Here is a 17,787-nt window from a genome sequence, read left to right as displayed (position 1 = left end):
AAATTAGGGTGCAGCCCAGGTCTCCTAAAAGTGATGGCAATTTGTACATGAATGTTTATGTGAGTTGTTGTTTCGGGTCACAGTCCAGCACTGAATTAGCCATAGTTAAATCTATTGATTTCCAGGGCTAGTATTGACTGACAATTAAACCAAACCATTTTTGAGCAAACAACGCTGGGTATAATCCAGCCAAACCTAAGCAGCCTCATTTCAATGAGAAAGATTAGGCATGTGAGTAACCCCCCAAAGGAATTTCTGGGCCCTTGATGTTTGGACTTGGTACACACACAAAACCCGATCAAGTCATCCCATGATGACTGATCACACATTAAATGGTTATTGTCATCTGTGGATTCCAATAAATATAAAATATGAGGAAATACATGAACACACAAAGCATAACATACCCATAATCTAGAATATGGTTCATATCAGATGGGTTTTGTCCAATAATGGACAATGGCAATAGTAGTTGGGACAGTTAACATCAAGTTTTCCATAATGCATGTTGTAGGGCATACAGTACACTGACATAAGTGTGTCAGTTGCTTCTTATTCTCTGCACTTACAAAGGACTGCGGCAGTGTAAAAAAACCCATTTTCTTAGGCTTGCATAATGCACATAATAGAGAATGCCTGCTTTCCCTCAATAGACAAGACTGGGAAAAACCCGATTCAAGGAGATCATGACCAGTGGCTAGGCTACAAATAGCGGGCATTGCTTTGTCAGGAACCAGTTCTTGAGCTTTCATAATATTTGAAACCATTTAAGAATTTAAGAACACCCCATCTGGTTTCAGAGGTGTTCTTTCATCCCTTCTTTCTGTCTCCTGCACTTCTTCCACAGTCACTGATGCTAGAAATGTCAGAAGGGTTGACCTGTCCTGTTCAAAGGGCAGCTTTGAGTCTGCGTAGAGCATGTTCATTTATTATTTGTCTTTGCAGGCAAGATGTATCAAATTGTAGAAAGTTTGCATCTCATGCTGATGTTGTTCGAAAATGAGAAAGCAGCCTTTTTTAATATCACACACACACACACACACACACACACAGACACACAAAAGCAGTCACTTATTTCCTGGAAGTAATTTATTTTGAAGTAAAATGGCAGAGTGATAACTCGGATTGAAGATGCAGCAGTTGAGACAGAATAAAAGTAAATCAATCATTGGATTAGAATATTTGAAAAATCATTTGCACACACTTAAAACAGCTGTAGTTCCTGTTGAACCTGATTTCTGACACAAATCTCCGAAATAATGCATATTCATTGTCTAACCTTTAGCAGAATTCAGGAGAGCTGGCTCCTGAATCCAATCTAACAGAAGACTTGTGAAATAATGAAACCATTGCATGTCCATGTCTTGAGCCAATCAATATTCACATTTGCATAGTTTAATTTGAAGCCAAAGAATACTTTAGGTCTTGCCTTATAAGCCATAGAACAAGGGATCAATATTTAGCTTTGATTCTAGCCTGGAGTTCATATTTTCTGAACTTCACGCCGAAGTTTTGGCATAGAAATATACAACTAATTAGAAGGCAGAAAACATCAAGCTCTGCTAATTAGAGTGCAGAGCTAATCGAAGGTGTGAGTGCTTCAAAAAGCAAGCTGATAAAATATGACTTTAAAGGAGTTCTACACCACTTGGGATCTGCCAAGACGAACTCAGCTTGTCTGTATTAGGTCTTTGATAAAACTCCTGATTTGCTACCTTCCTGATCTAGCAAATTACAATATAAAGCAAGCAGGCTGGCTTGGCTTGGTGCATCCAGACTTATACTGACTTACTCTGGCATGAATATATGTTGTTGTTGTTTAGTTGTTAAGCCATATCCGGCTCTTTGTGACCCCATGGACCAGAGCACGACAGGCCCTGCTGTCTTCCACTGCCTCCCGGAGTTTGAACAAATTCATATTGGTAGCTTCAGCGACACTGTCCAACCATCTCATCCTCTGTCGTCCCCTTCTCCTATTGCCCTCATACGTTCCCAACATAAGGATCTTTTCCTGGGAGTCTTCTCTTCTCATGAGATGGCCAAAATATTGGAGCCTCAGCTTCAGGATCTGTCCTTCCAGTGAGCACTCAGGGTTGATGGATATGTTTGTTCTCCTTGCAGTCCAGGGGACTCTCAAGAGTCTCCTCCAGCACCACAATTCAAAAGCATCACTTCTTCAGCAGTCAGCCTTCTTTATGGTCCAGCTCTCACTTCTATACATCATGACTGGAAAAAACATAGATTTGACTAGGCAGACTTTTGCTGTCTAGGTTTGTCATTGCTTTCCTCCCAAGAAGCAGTCGCCTTTTAATTTCATGGCTGCTGTCACCATCTGCAGAGATCATGGAGCCCAAGAAAGTAAAATCTGTCACTACCTCCATATCATCCCCTTCTCTTTGCCAGGAGGTGATGGGACCAGTGGCCATGATCTTAGTTTTTTTTATGTTGAGCTTCAGGCCATTTTTGTGCTCTCCTCTTTCACCCTCATTAAGAGGTTCTTTTATTCCTCCTCAATTTCTGCTATCAGATTGATCTTTTCCAATCCTCTGGCCACTGCTGAGTTTTCCAAACTTGCTGCCATATTGAGTGTAGCACCTTAACAGCATCATCTTTTAAGATTTTAAATAGTTTGACTGGAATGCCATCACCTCCACTGGCCTTGTTTTTAGCCATGCTTTCTAAGGCCCACTTGACTTCACTCTCCAGGATGTCTGGCTTAAGGTCAGCAACCACACTATCTGGATTGTCTAGGACATTCTAATGTTTTTGAGATTGTATCCCGTACAGCTTTTCTCACTCTTTTGTTGACTATGAGGGCTACTCCACTAAATCTATGGGATTCTTGCGCCACAGCAGGAGATATGAGAATCATCTGAATTGAATTCGCTCATTCTCGTCCATTTTAGTTCACTGATGCCCGGGATGTCAATGTTTATTCTTGCCATTTCCTGTTTGACCACATCCAGATTACCAAGGTTCATAGATCTTACATTCCAGGTTCCTATGCAGTATTTTTCTTTGCTGCATCGGACTTTCCTTTCACTTCTGGGCGCATCTGTAGCTGAGCGTCCTTTCGGCTTTGGCCCAACCACTTCATTAGCTCTGGAGCTACTTGTACTTGTCCTCCACTATTCCTCAGTAGCATGTTGGATGCCTTCCAACCTGAGGGGCTCATCTTCTAGTGTTATATCATTTAGCCTTTTGTTTCTATTCATGGAATTTTCTTGGCAAAGATACTGGAGTGGCTTGCCAGTTCCTGCTCCAGGTGGATCACATTTAGTCAGAACTCTCCACTATGACCTGTCTGTCTTGGGTGTCCCTGCATGGCATAGCCCTTAGCTTCTCCGAATTACTCAATCCCCTTCGCCATGACAAGGCAGCCATCCATGAAGGGGTGAATATATGTACCAGGGGCAAAGTCCACCAGGATATTATCTAACTTATGAGGGCTGGCTGCACAATCAATGGTCAGGCATACATTTGTATGCACAGGTGCTCATCATCATAGTCTCCAAAGCTGCCATCTCCACTCAATAAAGATAGTCCAAAAATGCAATCTGATATGGATTGGTTGATTGAACAGCAGGCCTTTTATAAAATTAATAGCTCTTAGTTACTTATTTCAGAGTAAATCACTATCAAATACTGCCCATTCTGAATCATGCCTTAGTTACATCCCAGCTGGATTACTGTGAGACACTCTGTGTTGGGCTGCCTCTGGATAGTGTCCAGAAACTTCAGTGGGTCCAAAACATGGTAGCCAGATTGCTAACAGGAGCTGGTTGCAGGAATCACTTAAATCCCACCTGCCCCCCGTTATAATTTGCAGTGCTGTTTCAATTATAAAAATATAATTTTGCATATGTAGATATAAACTAGCAGGTGCAGTTTTGTATGAATTGGTACCCTCCTTTGTCCTTTTTAAGGTGAAGGAGGTGGTCCTTGATGGTCAGGCATCAGTGGTCAAGCTATGCCCCACAGGGCAAACCTAGGCACAGGGCAACATTCCCTGCCAGTTTTCAGTAATACGGTATATCTGTGCCTAAACAACCTTTCAAAATATTCTATTGTATTTCGGGGGGGGGGGGAGTGTTCCTGTAGGACAATGCTTGAGCAACCTCTCAGAGGCCAGGTATCCTCACACATAGTGATTTTAACATATCTTTGTTCTCTTTTCTCCAACAAATAATTAATTTTTGTGCACAGGAAGTATGCTGGCAGGCTGGCCAGCATTTTGCTTTTTCCACAATTTTCTCCATCTTGTGTTCTAGGTTAAGTATGACTGAATAGTTGCTGTAGGTTTTTCGGGTTGTTTGGCCGTGTTCTGAACCATCAGATCCCGACTGTGAAAGCCTTCGAGAATACATTATGACTCGCCCAGTGATTTGGGTATCTGACTACAGAGCCAGAGCTTGAGAGTTCAATCCCCCATTCTGCTTCCCAGGAGAAAAGCCAGCCTGTGTAGCCTTGGGCAAGCTGCGCAAGCCCAATGTATCGCCAACTGAAGGGACTAGTAGAGTACTTGGAAGCAAACTGTTCCCGAGGAAAGCCCTGAGAAGGATCCTCTAAGTTGGAATTGACTAGATGGCATGAAATTATTTATCAATGCACTGGTGCATTGTAGTGGGGATGCAGGAGGCAACCACTGAGGAGAAAATGTGGCGAAATGCTTGAAAAAATTCTGCAAAGCAAGAGGTCTTATGATAAATATTGGTCTAGCATTTGTCATTCTTCAAAGTTGAGCATCTTTCTTGGTCCTTCCAAATGCTACATTTTGGAGGTTTTGTTGCAGATAATATTTTGACTTTTTCACATTTGCTTATACATAAATACACCTCCTTCCTTATCAGCCCTGTTAGATGGTATGAGGGAGAGTTCTGTTGTGCCCAGCCCTAGAAAAAGGAGTGCAGTGAGTGCCACAGTTTGTACTCCAGTACCCCAGTTGTTTTTTCTTCTCTCTTGATGACAGTGACTACAAAATTTCTGCCTTATTCTTAGGGCCCTTTCAAATTTATTTGGTTATATTTTTTATCTCACTGTCAATGGCCATGTGCGCTGCCCACATTTTCTGATCTGAAAAGGTTGGTTGCTAGCTGCCACAGATGTGACTAAACAGTAAAAGACAGGGCACACCACCTCATATATAAGGTAAGCAGAAAAATCCCAAAACTCTTTAATAAGTATGTCTCTGAACAGATTCCTTTTTCCTCAGTTTTTCTGAGAATGGTCAAAATTCTCAGAGGAGATTTTTTTGGCACAGCACTGATATGTGGATGTAGCATCCTTCATGGATCCGCTTCAGCCTGGCTTCTGGCCTTGTCATGACATTCAGGCAGCTTTAATACCCCTGATGAAACTGCCAAGAGTCTTATCTTCCTGTTAATCTTCCTGGGATTTTCAGGAGCTCTTGACACAGTGGGCAAACCGGTTGTTCGAATTACCTTAGCCACTGGCCAGAGTATTATTGCAAAAATACAATTTTGCATGCTTCTTCTTTAACAAAGGGTGTCTGTGGAGTGCATGCTCTGCATCTGCTACTCAACTTAAGGGTTTTTTCCCATGCTTCAGATTCTTTGAGATGACCCATTTTTTGTGCTGCTTCCATTGTTAGTCACCTGTCCTCTCCCTTTCCATCTTCTGCTCTTCGAGGACAGACACATGGGGAATTAGCTTCACACACTACATATATAAAAGAAGAAAGTCATGAACTGCATGTAGAAGGTTATTGTTTCCTTTAACCAAGAAGCATCCAGACTGATAATGATTTTCATTTTTTAAGGGAAGGGGTGAAATAGAACAGATCCCTCCATGCCTTTCTCTGCATGGAAAAAGGGCATAACCAAATTTCAAGGTCCACTAACAAGTATCTGGGCTAATATGTTAGGATTCTACTCAGTCAAGTCATTAGTGGTGTTGGCTTAGTCTCTTGGGAGCTACTATGCAATGAATTACTGGGTTGGGTCTATCTCCACTACTACTCCACATCTTTATGAAAACCTGGAAGAGTTGCCTCATGGTAGGTGGTTTGATAGTCATCCATATGCTGGTGATGTCCACAAATATATTTTCTTGACCAAGTATCTAAGAGCCCTGTTCTCAATAGTAGACCAACCACTGAAAGTTATGATCAAGTATGTAAAATTTCAGGTTGAATCCAAACTTAGAGACATCTAGAGAGGATCTACTGAAATAAGTGGAATGAATTAGCCAGGACTAACTTTAGCTTTATTGATGTCAGTGGGGCTGCTGTAAGCATAACTAGCTCTGGATCCAACCTGGGAAGTAGAGAAGATGTGGCTGCTGCTGTTGTGCGAACCTAGTATTCTGGGGGCATTCTAACATGGAGTGGAAGTCTCCTTGAACCTAGGAGTTGTTGTGGCCGCTGTTCTGTTTCTGTACAAGCAACAAATGGTAGAAGAAGCAGACCTTGGAAGGAACAAATAGTAATTAACTGCAGGTAGTTATGTATGAGGGTAACAAAGGTGCAAAAAATTACTGTTCAATAGTAAGATAGCAAATATGATCAAAGATACTATATTTTTGTAATATGTAAGGTTTTGTAATATGTAAGGATGTGGTGGCGCTGTGGGCTAAACCACAGAAGCCTGTGCTGCAGGGTCAGAAGACCAAGCAGTTGCAAAATCGAATCCACGTGACGGAGTGAGCGCCCGTCACTTGTCCCAGCTCCCGCCAACCTAGCGGTTCGAAAGCATGCAAATGCGAGTGGATTAATAGGGACCACCTCGGTGGGAAGGTAACAGCGTTCTGTGTCTAAGTCACACTGGCCATGTGACCATGGAAGATTGTCTTTGGACAAAACGCTGGCTGTATGGCTTGGAAACGGGGATGAGCACCGCCCCCTAGAGTCGAACACGACTGGATAAAAACTGTCAAGGGGAACCTTTACCGTTACCTAAGGTTTTTTAAAAGTACTTTCAAACTTTACTTTTAAAGGGCATTTTGGAGGCATTTTGGCAGGAATCTTTCAACTTGTATGCCTTTCTCCTATCAAATCCAAATAGTGCCACCCTCTGAGAAACAGAGTGACAAAAAAGTAAACAGCAGCATAAGTTGTTGTTGTTGTTTAGTCCTTAAGTCGTGTCCAACTCTTTGTGACCGCATGGACCTCCTGTCTTCAACTGCCTCCCGGAGTTTGGTCAAATTCACGTTGGTCGCTTCGATGACACTGTCCAATAATCTCATCGGAACAAAAACAAAAGGCAGCATAAGTACAGTAATGTAAAATGTTTCTTTTTTGACATGTCAATACATAATGATATATGGTCAATTTTCAAACATTGTAATGCGTAACAGAAACACATTATCTTTTAAAAATAACTTTCAGAGCTCTAACTGGAAACCATGTTTCAGAAATTTCACCAAAATTCTGCCCCCTTTCTGATCTTGCTGTGATTTCATCCATGCTCTAGCAACATAGTGTACTACACTACGTGTTATTTAATGAAAAAAGCAAAGACAGCCATGTGGTTATTAACACAATACAAATGCAGGAGAGGTGATCCCTTTATTAGCCTAGGTTTTTTTTAGTCTGCAAGCTTTCATTAACTGCTGGATAGCTCAGTGGCTTCGGTCTTGACACGAGCTGGACTTGATGATCCACAGCGTCCCTTCCAGCTCTACAGTTGTAAGATGATGATGACGGTTAAAAATCCACTTTTTAAGGCAATGGGCCGATATTATAGAAATCCAACCACACAACCATAGTTTGCAGCTGAAGTTTGAACTCATCTTAATAAGTATACCCAGCAGACTTCTGCCATGAAATTTTGGGGCTCTATCATAATTTTTCTCCAGTATCAGTGCATGGCCTAAAGAAATAGATTTTTTAACCACAATAGTTTGCAAATTATTTGATTTTTTTTAGTGGTCTTATAAAGGGATCACCTCTCCTGCATCTGCATTAATGTAGTGCTGTCCTTGAAGGTGAGTCAGAGGCTGCAGCTAATGAAGAATAAAACTGCTCACTTCCTAAGGGATATTAATAGGCAGGAACACCTTTAGCTGGATTTGCAACAGTTGCACTTGTTGTCAATTAGGAAACCCAGTGCTTTGCCGTTAGCCTCCTCAATAGCGTGGCACGTTCATACCTTTGAGACCAAGTGTCCCTAGATAAGCCTTCATACTGCCTGCATTCTGAAGGTCTTGTTTTATAAAATTACAAGTAAGTACATGATAAAAATATAAATTGAGCTATGTATCTTCTGAATAAAACAGTTGTGAATAAGCTGAACTAATCCAACAACTCAATAGCAAAGCAGAGGTAAGAATAATGCTTAGGCTAGAAATAAAAATGCACACTGTATACACGGTGCAAAATAAAAACACATTCCAAGAAGGTAGCATGTTAACTTAGAAACATGGGAAGCAGCCAGAACCTTTACTATGCCAACCGTCTTCTTCTTCCACCTTCTCCTTCCTCATCTGTATTTAAGAGGCTTTGTTTGGTGGTTGATGAAAGAACATGAAAACAAAACAATGTGGCTAATACAGCACGTTCCCATAGATTTGGGAACAAGGTGTTTTAATTTGATCAATAGCTGGGTATCCAACTATATATCAAAAGCAGATTTTCTCCACTGCAAATGGAGTAATTTTCAAGCTTTTTGTAAACTACCTTGTTTTCACATGTTTTCACATTAATTCAGGATATTTGACTCATCTGACAAAGACCATCTGTTCCAGTTGTGCCTCCTGCCGATCTGACCCCCCCCCCCCGAGTCAATAACATGCTATTGAGCTGTTGATCTGTATGGACTGTCTCTCTGTTAGTTGGTTTATTTAACATCTGTTCTTTCTACTTAAATGTGCATGATTTCCCCATATCCCTTTGAAAGTGCATGACAAATAAAGCAAAAGAAAGTTCATATTCAAGTAAAAATGCAGTGATAATAATACATAAAAGAAAATATTATATACCTCAGAACTGTTCTTTATTAAAGAGTACTAAAATATATACACTTCTAGGAAAACATTTCAAATTTCCAGTTCAGAATTCAATATTTACCTTCTCAAATCCAAATGTCCTATATTTAGCAATGTGCATTTTTTATTCCCCCATAATCCCAGATAGAGCACAACAGTCTCAATAAAGTCACATACTGTGGTTGTTGTAGGTTTTTCAGGCTGTTTGGCTGTGTTCTGGAGGTTTTTCTTCCTAATGTTTCACCAGTCTCTGTGGCTGGCATGTTCAGAGGACAGGAGTTAGAACTCTGTCTGTGTTCTGTTGTAGTGTGTGGGATAGTTGAGTATTTGTAGCTGTGGGACCATCTTTTTGTCCTTTTCAGGCGATTGGGTGACTATGGTGATCAGGGTGTTTTTTGTTATGGGTGTATTGTGATAAGGGGGGGGAAGATGATTTGTCACTGTGATTGATGGGTGTTGTTAACTAGTCATTTGTGTGCAGTGATCACCACTCCTTGTGGCTGGGTAGAGTTCGATGACCTTTTTGCAGGCTGTACTTTTCAGTGCTGGGAGCCAGGCTTTGTTGAGTTTCAGACTTCCTTCTTTTTTGTTGAATCTTTGCTGATGTTTGTGGATTTCAATGGCTTCCCTGTGTAGTCTAACATAATGATTGCTGGTGTTGTCCAGTACTTATGTGTTTTGAACTAGAATTTCATGTCCAGCTTGTTTCAGGGCATGTTCAGCTACTGCTGATTTTTCCGGTTATTTTAATCTGCAGTGTTTTTCATGTTCTTTGATTCTGGTGTGGATACTGCATTTTGTGGTCCCAATATATACCTGTCCACAACTGCAAGGTATCATATATACTCCTGCAGTGGTAAGGAGGTCCCTTTTGTCCTTTGCTTACTGTAACATTGTTGTATTTTTGTGGTGCGCCTGAATACTGTTTGAGGTTGTGTGTTTTTTAAAGTTTCCCCATAGGGTCCGTGACCCCTTTGATGTATGGCAGAAATAATTTATTTGTGGGTGGCTGTTTTTCTTCTTCAGTTCGGTGTTGTTTTCTTGGTTTGATGGCTCTTGTGATTTCATTCTTGCAATAACCATTCGCCTGTAGGACCCAATTCAGATGGTTGAGTTCGGTGCTGAGAAATTGAGCTTCACAGTTCTGATTTGCATGGTCTACCAGTGTTTTGACTATGCCTCTTTTTTGTTGTGGGCGGTGGTTGGAGTTTTTGTGTAGGTATCAATCTGTGTGGGTGGGTTTTCTGTAGACCTTGTGTCCCAACAGGAGATCAGGTTTGCGTATGACCATGACATCTAAGAAAGAGAGTTGGCCCTTGTAGTGGACTGCAAAAAGGTGACATCATTCCTGCCTGTCAATCAGAGGATAGGGCAGGAGGGGCGGAGCAAAAAGGACAGTTAGACAGTTGGAAGAGACAGTTAAGGACAGTTGGAATGAGATAGGGACAGAGAGAATTAGGCACAAGAAGATGTGGAGACAGCTAGGGTTTAGGAATAGATAAAAAGGAGTTAAGAAAGGAATATTGAAAGAGTGAAACATATTGAACAAGCAGGAATGAACACATAAGCATAACATGAGAAATACCAGTGATTGAATTCATGATCTGGGGTGGCGCGCCAGAGACCCCTTCCTAGCCCTGTCTGCACCCCAGGAGAATCCCGTCAAGGAGACCAGGCGTCCGGGGTTGGCTGGCTGGCGGTGGGTGGCGCGCCCCTTCCCGCCCCGGGCGGCTGCCTGCCCCTGGGGCCCTCCTCCCGCCGCTCTCCGTCCAAGGCGGACACACCCCAGAGGCTTTCCTTGCGGCACCCGGGGAGCGCAGCCACGTCCATGTCGACCTGCCGGGCGCCACGGGCAGAAGGGGGGGCGGAGGCAGAGGCTGGAGCCGAGCGCCTTGGGCAGCCAATGCCCTGTCTGTGGGGCCGGCCCTGGAAAGGCTCACTGGGTTTGGGAGCACCGAGGACCAAGGAGAGCCAGAGGAGCCCAGCCCCCGGAGGGAGAGGCCCCGCACCCCGAGCAGTGTGTGTTTGCCCGGCGGCTGCCCAGGCGGTGGCCTGGACACATCACGCCCCTCCGGCCCACCCGTCTATGCCCCGGGACAGCCCCGCCATGGAGACCAGGCATCCGGGGTTGGCTGGCTGGCAGTGGGTGGTGCGCCCCTTCCCGCCCCGGGCAACTGCCTGCCTCTGGGGCCCTCCTCCCGCTGCTCACCGTCCAAAGCGGACAAACCCTGGAGGCCTTCCTTGCGGCACCTGGGGAGCGCGTCCGCGTCCACGTCGACCTGCCGGGCACCGCGGGCAGGAGGGGGCGGAGGCAGAGGCCTGAGCTGAGCGCCTTGGGCAGCTGATGACCTGTATGTGGGGCCGGCCCTGGAAAGGCTCGCTCTCTTTTGGAAGCGGTGGGGACCGAGGAGAGCTGGAAGAGCCTGGCCCCCGGAGGGAGAGGCCCCACACCCCGAGCAGTGTATGTTTGCCCGGCAGTGGCCCGGACGCATCCTGCCCCTCTGGCCCACCCGTCTGCGCCCCAAGGAGGCCAGGTGTTGTCCAGGGCTGGCTGGCTGGCTGGCTGGCTGGCGGTGGAATTTCGCTTTCTCATGATCGGTTCCCTGCTTGGGGAACCGATCATCACAAAGCAATGCTTTTTTAACAGCTGATCGGTGGTTTCAAAATGGCCACCCGTTGTTTTCTGGGACGGATTCCTCACTTAACAGGCAGCGAAAATGGCCACGCTATGGAGGATCTTCGCTGAACGATGAGTTTGGAGCCCCTAGGAACGCATTAATCGCGTTTTAATGCATTTCTATGGGCTTTTTATTTTCGCATTGCGACGTTTTCATTTACCAGCGGTTTCGCTGGAACAAATTAACGTTGCAATGGGAGGCACCACTGTATATGCACACCTGAAATAGTTATATATTTGATTCTCCTTATAATTTTGTTCATTAATAAAAGAATATTTGATCAAACCCCTGATTCCTAAGTTATATGAGCAGCTCCTGTGTGGGGGAATTGTAGTGGTATTAGGAGAAATACCTGGTGGCAGCGAAAAGAAGGGAAAAAAGGTGTGTTTACCTTTGTGGATCCCAAAGAAATAAAGGGGCAACCAGGGGGATCGCCACAGCCCTCTATTTCTTTTTCCATGGTGAATTGTATATTTGGGTGAATGCTATTGAGAATGCAGCCTGCAAAAACATCTCCTGAATCCTAGCCCATCCTTCTATCACACCAATGTTAGAAAAGAAAAAGAAAAAACACAATATTCCTTGCATGATGCTTTTCGCCCCTGCATGAAAAATCTGTCAAGAGCATTTTTGGTCACCCAATAGGAAGACACAGAGAAGCAAAGACACTGAATGGATGTTTACATGAATTGGACGCTAATAAAAACTACTTTGTTCATTAAATGGCATGTAGTGTCAACCAGTGGTGAAGTAAGCTCCATATCTGACATAAGCAGTTTTAGCGGCTAATCACAAATTTACCTTGAAGACTAGTCTTGCTTTCATAAATGGTTCTGAATTTTAATGATGCACATACGTACAAGCAACATGAGCTTTTGTTTTAAAAACACACACAGACCAAACTTTGCAAGACACAGGATATTCGTCTGTCCAGAGGCTCTCTACAAAGTTTCGGAATCCCTCATGTCTTGGCTGGTGCTGTTGATTGGTACTGGCATAGTGTGGCTCACCAAGGAAGCATTGTGAATTCTAAGGATGAGTTCTGAGAAATTACAAAAGAGTAATTGCGCACATGCTCTGTGTCTGTTAATTGCATCACAAATTATTCACCCCTTTGTGGGAGCCATCGTCAGTGACCAACTACAGACAAAAAGAGAACTGGCTGTGTTTATGAACTATAAAGAGGAGCAGGCAGCAGCTTTGATTTAGCCTCAGGAGTCTGTTGCAGGAGTCTGCAGCACTCTGAACAACAAATCTTTTGGCAATGAGAAGAGCTGAGATGTGAAAAATGATTCCTGATTCCTGATGACATATATTCTGCAACTCCAGTGAGGAGTTCAGTTCTTAAAACTGCAGGATGCTATATGAGTGAGCAAGCATAAAGTACACTATGAAAAAAACTAGATATTTCTCTTGAAGGATATTAATTTGTTGCAGCAAAATCAACAAAGAATTGTGGTTGCTTTAAAACTAACATTTTAATTTGCCATGAGGCTTCCTGGGCATAGCCCAGATCTTCATGCACATGGACTGCTGTATTGCGCATGGACTGTATTCCATAAATTCAAAGCAAGAGACCTGTGATGACAAAAGCTTATGGCCTCTTCCCAAAGTGTATTATGCTCTAAAGATGCCACAAGACTCTTTGCTGTATTTAGGAAGATTTCTTTTCCAACAATTGAACCAGATTTTACAGCACTTTAGCCTTTAGACACCAGAAAAATCGATTTCAGGGCATCAAAATAAAAATGACTTACTCCTCAATAGCTCTGCCAAACTAAAATTTGTTGGAGTTTTAATTGCAACTTTGCATACTGGCTGTAATTTGAGTGACTGGGAGGGACTTTTCTGAGCAGGGATGCTTGTCTATCTATCCAGCACTAATCAATCATTCCTCTCAGCTTTTGAAATTCAAAGAGAGCCTTGCGCCTTTGCTGAGTGTTCTCTGTCTTTTGTCAGTTGGGAGAATTGTTTGTTGCTGTTGATCTGTTTGGTTGGTTGCTAGTATGCTTGCAGTATAGAGAGCAGTATACACACAGCTGTAATTTAAAGCAACGTTTTTATTATTATTATTATTTTACAAAACAAATACATTGATACAAAACAATACAAAATACTGACTAACAATCTAAAATCCAGTGCAGCCCTATATCCACGGGACCTTTGGGAGTAATTCTTTTATTACGAACCTCTTTTCCCAAATTGTATTGATTGTTGCTTAGAGGCTTTCCCCTTTCCTTTCACTAACACAAATTCAATAAATCTACCCCAACCAGCATAAAAAATATTCAGACTTATTTTTTATTCTTTCTCCTACAAATGTGTCAGAGTGAGTTATTGAAACTTTAAATGCCCGGTAATGAGAAAGGAGCAAACTCCAGGGAACTTGTAGCTGTTCTCGATGAGTCCGTATAGAATAGAATTATACCATAATAATAGAATTATACCAGAAATAGAATTATACCAGAAATACAAAACTCTGCAACAAAAGTATCTAAAACGTTCTTTGGAGTTAATGCTATTTGCATGTAAAAGAGCAGGAGAAGACACATGGTTGCTAAATGTTCTGGAAGAGAAACCGTAGAAGCCAAATTTCTTCTGTTATTGAACAATAACCCCAGCATTATTGGTATTCAGATTTGTTGACAGTGGACTGTCATCTTAAAAAGTGTATTTTCAAGCTCTGCATACAGTGATACCTCGACTTATGAACGTCTCCACTTTGAACATTTCAAGTTACGAACAGCTCTGTTCGCAAAATGTTGCTTCGACTTGCTCAAAGAATACGAAAAACAATCTTGACCTCTACCTAACCCCATCATAAAAACAAAAACAGAAACAAAAATAAAAAACCAATAATCAAAAATCAACTAAATACATGGATGTTTCGGTAGGCCTTCCCTCCAGTTAATTCCTGAAGTTTTCTTTCCCTCTCCTTTTCTACTGTTTGTTTTCCGTTCTGTTGGATTTTGTTTATTGTTCACTATGTAATAATTTTATATTTATCTGTGTAGTTTATGTGTATTTTATTCATGTTGTAAGCCGCCTAGAGTGGTCATGACTGACCAGATAGGCGGGATATAAAATGAATGAATAAATAAAATAAATATATGGGTAATCTATTTTATCAATTTTATTGTTTTAGCTGTTTTGAAATGTTTTAATTGTTTCCATCTATTTTAAATATTACATGTATGTATTTTAATGGGTCAGAGACTGCAGAATTGATTGACTGATTGATTGTATATAATATTAATACAAAAGCAATGTATGAGTAATCTATCTTATTACTTTATACTGTTTTAACTGTCTTGAAATGTTTTAATTGCTTCCTCTTATTTTAAATATTATATATATATGTATTTTATTGGGTCGGAGACTGCAAATAAAGATTGGTTGATTAGATTAACTGGCTTTGCATTGATTAGTTCCTATGGGAACTAATGCTTCGATTTAAGAACAGCACCTTGACATAAGAATGAAAAAAACAGCAGGTAAGGATTAAATGATTTTCAGTGCATTCCTATGGAAAAGTTTGCCTCGACTTATGAACTTTTCGACATACAAACGCTGTTCCAATATGGATTAAGTTCGTAAGTCGAGGTACCACTGTATGCTCTCTCTTCCCACTACTGCAGGCAAAGATCACAACAGTGATGGTGGTGATGATGATTAAAAAACACCAGCACAGTCAATCAAAACATTGACTGGCATTATATAACAGATGCACGTTTTAACCAAAAACCTAAGTATCTGTTAAATATTGGCGCAGTATGTATGTTGTTCCTAATATTGCCCTGATGGTGCTATTTCTGAGATCTGCAGCTGCTTATAGTACTGTGTGAAATTTCTTGATACTATTCCCAATGACTGCGGTGACCACTGAAGTGTGTTTCTTCCAGAGGAAAGATGTTGCGATTGTCAGGCCTTTGTATTTTGTTACTTGTTCCAATTCTTAATTTTCAATTCTGCCATTCCCTGGAATTGCAATGTCAATGATCCAGACATTTCTTTGTTCTGTTACTACTATGTTCTGTGTGTTATGTTCAAGATGTCTATCAATTTGGATCCATCCGAAAGTCTGACAAGATCTTGACTGTGTCATTTTCTGACACCTTCTCTACCAGATGTTCCCATGGGATTTTGGAGTGAGCGCCCGTCGCTTGTCCCAGCTCCCGCCAACCTAGCGGTTCGAAAGCATGTAAATGCGAGTAGATTAAGAGGGACCACCTCGGTGGGAAGGTAACAGCGTTCCGTGTCTAAGTCGCACTGGCTATGTGACCACAGAAGATTCTCTTCGGACAAACGCTGGCTTTATGGCTTGGAAACGGGGATGAGCACCGCCCCCTAGAGTCGAACACGACTGGACAAAAATTGTCAAGGGGAACCTTTACCTAAATTATTTTTTTACATAATTTTGCACACTAATTTTGCCACTCTGTTGTGTCTAATTTTGTAATATGTTTGTGCAGCAAAATTAGATGTGATAGAGTGGCAAAATTTTCCAAGCTCTGCAGATGCGTTCTCTTCGTACTGCCGAAGGCTTAAGGACAACACTGATGATAATGATGATGATGATGATGGTGGTGATTTTTTTAGTTAATATCCTGTAATGGCCTGTATAAGAATGTCCAATGATACTGTATAATAAACCTCCAGATTCCTTAAAAATGTATCACACCAAAATGCATTACAATACTTTCAGACAATGTCTGACACATGCTAAAGAGTGCTGCCGGCAGGTTAGATTTCCTCAGCCAGATGAGACTGCAGTGTTTCTATTTGTCTCTAGCATGACTGATCTATAGATTTTGTCAGCAGGGAAGAAAACACCTCTCTCGGCTACAAACATTTTATTCTGCCCTTTGCGGTGAAATGCCACAAACGTTCTATCATTTCATCCAGGTTCAAATCTCAAAAAGAAAACCAAGGAGGTGAAATAAGAAAAGAGAAAAATGGAAGTCCCTTGGAGTTTTTAAAGTCTGCGGTGCCTTCAGGCTAGTCTGGCCTGCTTGTTTCACTGACATAAATAAGTGGGAATGGAATTAATACTCATTCCTCTTAATTAGTGCAAGTTTATTGCTATTTTCCATCAATCAACAGGTTGCAATTAATATGTGCCCATCAATCCCTTAGCAATCTTGGACTCCGATTAGTCCACAGATAAGGATTTTATCCTGAACCCGAGAGACTCAGAGTAACATTGTTCTATTTTGGTTTCATTGCTGGTTTGAAATGCTTGTGTAGGGCTCTCTGCTCCGAGCCTCAGGAGCAATAATCAGGATCACCTTGGGAGGATTTTGGGTTAGGTACATAAACATGGGTTCCAATTGCTAAACAGGAAGACAACCCTCACCACAAGGGTGCAGAGGGTAACATGGAGCCATGGATAACCAAGCCATTTTTGCTTTAAAACTGTGTATGCTAATTTATATCCTATAATGAGATATAGTTGTAGATGGACAGACCTGCTCTAATTTAGGTACAATTGTGGTATGTAACTCATCAGCCAGAATTGGGGATGGGAACTCAAGTTGAACCCTAACCCATCCCTCCCTTTTTTTCTGGGGAAAAAGCTTGCTTTTAATAGGAATTTGGACTTGAGGCTTGAGACTCGGGACTTGGGGACCCAAAGACTTGACAACATCCTTGGCCAAAATCTCTTGCTGATTTATGCTTGTGTAAGGGAAATTGTAGAAGTCATCTGTTTGGTGCCAAATTTCAAATCCCGAAGCCTCTGGACCAACAGGAGGACAGCATTTAAAGGGGAGAGTAGTCTGTGCAAAATACAAACCAATGACTACATCAGCATAAATGGTTTCTAATATTAATGTAAAAACCAGAATGGTACTGATGCACAACTGTGCTCACGACCTGGGGTTCAAATCCCAGGTAGCCGGCTCAAGGTTGACTCAGCCTTCCATCCTTCCGAGGTCGGTAAAATGAGTACCCAGCTTGCTGAGGGGGGGCAATGTGTAGCCTGTATAATTAAAAATTGTAAACCGCCCGGAGAGTGCTTGTAGCGCTATGGGGCAGTATACAAGTCCAATAAATAAATAAATAAATAAATAAATAAATAAATAAATAAATAAATAAATAAATAAATAAATAAATAAATAAATAAATAAATAAATAAATAAATAAATAAATAAATAAATGTCTGTGT

The sequence above is a fragment of the Pogona vitticeps genome, chromosome 2 (genome assembly GCF_051106095.1).
Source record: "Pogona vitticeps strain Pit_001003342236 chromosome 2, PviZW2.1, whole genome shotgun sequence".
Taxonomy (NCBI): Eukaryota; Metazoa; Chordata; class Lepidosauria; order Squamata; family Agamidae; genus Pogona; species Pogona vitticeps.
Note: the sequence above shows the minus strand (reverse complement) of the source record.